The 5,000-nt window shown below is 40.1% G+C and overlaps 1 protein-coding gene across 6 annotated transcripts in view; it reads left to right on the plus strand.

Moving 5' to 3' along the window:
• kmt2e (lysine (K)-specific methyltransferase 2E) overlaps positions 1-5,000 on the plus strand; it is a 55,921-nt gene that overhangs the window by 24,822 nt on the left and 26,099 nt on the right. The window contains exons 3-4 of one of the 6 annotated variants that reach the window (XM_062064757.1): positions 2,357-2,522; positions 2,583-2,662. The exons of 3 other annotated variants lie outside the window; for them this stretch is intronic. The gene's annotated coding sequence lies outside the window, so the exon portion shown is untranslated. Of the gene's footprint in view, positions 1-2,352; positions 2,523-2,582; positions 2,663-5,000 lie in introns of all 6 variants that reach the window. 2 more of the 6 variants (XM_062064756.1, XM_062064758.1) reach the window with 2 other exon arrangements.

A 5,000-nucleotide genomic window follows, 5' to 3' on the forward strand; every position in this document is an offset into this window, starting at 1 on the left:
CCAGATAAGTTGTTGTATATGGAAAGAAACAATATTTGGTTTAACAAAAGCTCACTTTTATTTTATAAAAAAAAAAACATTGACCGATGCCCCCCTACAAAAAAAAAAAAAAAAAAAAAAAATTGACTGTTGTTACCTAAAGTATATTAAGTGGGATTTTTCAGAAAAACATATATATACAGTAACACAAAAACAACCTGTCTCTGTGATCACTATAGGTGTATAAATAATAATATAGTGTTAAATAAAATCAGTCCCTTGGGCACAAAACTGAAAATAATACAGCTCTCCAAAAAGTGCACTTCTGCTGCTATTGGAACATACTAACTACACACACTATGACACTAAGAACGCCACAGTCATCAATCAACAATTATTCTTCAAAAAAATTAGCATGTCTGCTTTTTCAGGATCAAGTCTGACCCGCTCTTCGCTAATCGTGTCGCCAACGGTGGAAAAAAACATGTTCACTTGGCGTGGTATTAACTTGGACACACAGATGTTTGACGACATCCTCCTCCATTCTGTATCCAAACCTAGGATCCATCAGTGTGGTCTCCTCCAGGAATGACTGCACGTCCTTGTCTTAGAGGGAAAATGAGGGACAGACACAGCATAGAATTAGGGGGGAAATTAGCGGAATGTGAAGACTAGGGTGTCTGTTATTAAGTCTTTAGCATTAATATGTGGGATTAAATGATGGACTGGATTAAGTAATGAAGTTAAACATTGTACTGATATGATCCACTTTAAGAGGTTGTTCAAATTAATAGTGCTTACAAAGTACAATGAAGAATTATGAGAAATACTTTCAACCTTATTGAAAATAAGATATTCTTCATCTCAGTATATTAATAATGACTGAATTAATTAATTATATATTACACAACTGTTGTATATACTAATTCACAGATGTTATTTTATTATAAAAAGGTCAGTAAATGATGTATATATTTGTAAACGCTCTGAAGTGGGAAAAGGGGTAGGATTAAATAAGCTTTACTTCTTCCTACTCCTTTTCGGACATGATGTAAAGTGAAATTATATGAAACTGTGATGTATTATGCTGTAAGTGTGTTCATGCACGAAATAAACTAAAGAAAGAAAGAAAGCACTAGTTTATTAGACAGACCTGCAATCTCTGGAGTGGTGTAGGCTACAAGATACCGTTAACGTTATCAGACACATACAAAAAGGCTAACGTTAACGTTACCGTTAGCCACTGACTATGCTTATGTAACGTTAGTCTAGCTAACATTACTGCAGTCCTGGTTGACATAAGAGGTAACCTTATTTTAGCCTAAAGGCTACAAGTGAGCAAATATGGAAATTAACCGGCAACAGTTAACGTTAGTTACTCACCAGTACTATCACTGGAGCTGGGGCTGCAGGTTTGAAGCAAAGGAAGAGGGGCGCGCTTCGTCATCTCTGTCGCTGCTTCTCCACGTGTCGAAGACACGACACAGTTCTCGAACGTTCAGGTTATGTGCAGCCTGAAAATGTTTCAACATGCTTGTTGTACTTCCCCCCCCTTACATGAGAGCGAAGCCTGGCAATAATTGCATATTGCCGTTTCCTCGCCGTATTTTTTTGTAAAATGAAGCCATGCCTTGAGGCGTTTTTTCCGGTCCATTATTTTTGCTGCTTGTGACATCACAGGATATGACGTAGCTCAGTCATTAGACTGAGCTACGTCATTTCCTGTGATGTCCCACAGGGGCATTTCCTGTGGGACGGGATTCGTTCCCAGGGATTCTAATAAAGAACCAACTCTTTTTCTTTACTATAGTGGCCTCGATAACGGGAACCGGTTCTCAAAAAGGGATTCGAGTCCATGGAATCTGTTCTTTTCTTATCAAACAACCGGGAGAACCGGTTTCGAACATCATCCCTAATCGTCGCACAGTACTATTTCTACATTTACACGCGCACACAACGTCTTCATGTCACTCATAAAACAGACACAGGACTTACAGACAATGTTTCCAAGGCACTTTGTGGGAAGAAACAACAAACTTGGAGCGCTGAAACACATAAATCCGTCTCGTGTGTAAACGAGTGAGCTTCTGCCTGTCGCGCGGAGACTACCGGAAACTAGAGGAGGGAGCAACTCGCCTTCAAAATAAAGGTCCCTTCTCATTACCTGATAATGTTACGTCACAGTGTGGTAACTCGTTCGGTGCACCTCCGTTCCGATCCGAACCCCCCGTACCGAAACGGTTCAATACAAATACACGTACCATTACACCCTTAGTGTTTACTAATCATAGCAGACTTGGTAACAGACAACAAAGACGACTATTTTTGGACAAATGAGGGTTCACAACCTTATCTGTTTGAACCTGAATATAGGGAGGATGAACTGCTGGTGATAAAAGCGAGCACGAAGAGAGGGTAAAACTTGACACTGCAAATGTGGAGCTCGGAGGCAATCTATGCCGACACAAATGGCGTGCTTACCCAAAATCAACTGGAAAAAAACTTCCCCAGCCAGCTTGACCAAACAGACAACTGTCCATCAAGTGAGTCACTACAATATTGATCATGATACATGCAGCACTTCATGCTTGTTATTACTACAGTTGTCACGATCGGGTCGCAGCTTGCTGCGCGGTTGTTCTCCCAAGATGCAAAAAGGACGGCTTCGGATGAAGGCGTAAAGGTAGGATTTGATTTATTAGACATAAATCACCCAACTAGCAAAACACAGGCGCAGAACAAAAAAGGCAGGCGTGCCTATAAACACGAGAAGCTAAGAATTAACAGAAGCGATGGCGTGGAACAAGAAAACTTACTTGGAACAGGTGTGACACAAACAATGAAGCCAGGCCGACTGACTAGCTAAGACAAACTTAAATAATGCCTCTGATTAGTGCTCGGGAAGCAAGTGAGCGGGCGAGCACTAATCAGAGACGGGTGAACACAATGAGTCGCCATGGTGACAAAACAAACAAGGAAGCACAAACGGGAACTAAAGAAGTCCAAAACAGAACATAACTAATCAAAACATGATCCGGACCACGGATCATGACAACAGTACATACACTGTCAAGCTAGCTGTGTCCAAACAAAACATGAAATGTGGATCAGTACGTTACACATACTGTAATATAATATAATCATGTTTTTCAGTCAGTACAGATTAGAGTCCCATCACGTTGTGCATTACAAACTCAAAAGCAATTCAGCTGCTGACGTTGAAGCTAGTTCACGGATAATGCCGTCGCAAGGCTATGTGTTATTACACTAGTGCCCCAATTTGCACGATTCCCAATTTAAAGGGCTACAGAAGCATATTCATGCTAAAGTATCTGTTTTTGTGGCTCAGAATTTATTTATTTTAAATAAATGCTTTCAAAATATGTTTTTTTGGCTAATGTTGTCCCGTAAGATGAAGACCTCGGAACCTTTGAGGCTGTGTTTCCCCTGTGTCAAAGAGCATAAATAGATCATTATTACGACATGTTTTTTCCGCCAAAGCAAACGGGGTCATCTTCTGGGAGGTTTATTACTATTTACTGACTTGTTTAAGGCTGAAACGACGCGTCGACTTAGTCGACGTCATCGGTTACGTAAATACGTCGACGCCGTTTTTGTGCGTCGACGCGTCGCATATTTACGTCACACTACCGTCATGGCGGAGCGCAAAGCAGACTGTGCGAGCGAGGGGAAAAACGCACGCCAAAAGTCGTCAAAAGTGTGGGAGTATTTCAATACACAGCCTAATAATGTTGTTGTATGCACACTGTGTCGAGCGGAAATGGCCTATCATAGCAGCACAACGGCTATGAACGAACATTTGAAAAGAAAACCATCAACCATCAACTAGTCAATCGTCCGTGTTAGCATACGTTGTCATCATTACACAAAAACATGAATGTGTCATTTGTATCTGCTAGGGGTGTAATGGTATGTGTTTTGTATTGAACCGTTTCGGTACGGGGCTTTCGGTTCGGTACGGGGGTGTACCGAACGAGTTTCTAAGCTAAAGCTAACTTTAGCTGCTAAAGTCTTAACAAGTTGCTTTGCTCCTCTGCCTCGGTCTCAGCACGCAGCATTGTCCCATCCATACAACCATCTGATTGGTACACACGCAGCATTGTCCCACCCACACAACCATCTGATTGGTACACACGAAGCATTATCAGCCAATCAGCAGTGCGTATTCATAGCGCATGTAGTCAGCGCTTCAGCGTCGAGCAGATAGGTGTTTAGCAGGTGAGCATCAGGCAGTGGACTCTCCCCAAATGATAATAAACACCTCCCAGTCAACTACTAGTAACATCACTATGAGCCCGTTGACCTACTAGAAACTTAAACTGCAGCTCAGCTCGCTCGCAGTCCTGGTTTGAGGTGAAGGCTAATTACCTCTCAGTTCCAGCCACATCGACCCCTTCTGAGAGCCTATTTTCAGCTGCTGGGAATATTGTAAACAAGAAAAGAAGCAAAGCAAGTAGACATGCTAACCTTTCTTCATTACAACTGTTAGTCACTCACTGGAATGAGTAGAATTGGTTATTGTGTACTGTGTTGGACTGGATGTTTATTTTGCACATTTTAAAAGCAATACTTAATGTTTACAGTGCTCCAGAATATTTAGATTGGCACTTTTTTGTATTGGATGTTTATCTTTATTTTTGCACATTTTAGCAAATTTTTTGCACATTTTAGCAAATAAGCAATACTTGTTGAAATGTTTACACTGTTGTTACAGAATATTTCGTTTTGCACTTTTTTGTATTGGATGTTTATTTTTATTTTTGCACATTTTAAAGCAAAATAAGCAATACTTTTACTTTTGAAATGCTTATACTATTGCAGAATATTAAGATTTGCACTGGATGTTTACTTTTATATTTGCACATTAAAAAGCAAATAAGCTACTTTTAATTTTGTTAAATGTTAAAAGTTTTAAATGTTTACATTGTTACAGAATATTTTGTCATGTTGTTGTCAATGTTGACTGAGTGGCCATACTTTTTTTTTTGTAAATAAAAGCC

The sequence above is a fragment of the Entelurus aequoreus genome, linkage group LG12 (genome assembly GCF_033978785.1).
Source record: "Entelurus aequoreus isolate RoL-2023_Sb linkage group LG12, RoL_Eaeq_v1.1, whole genome shotgun sequence".
In the NCBI taxonomy this organism is placed as follows: Eukaryota; Metazoa; Chordata; class Actinopteri; order Syngnathiformes; family Syngnathidae; genus Entelurus; species Entelurus aequoreus.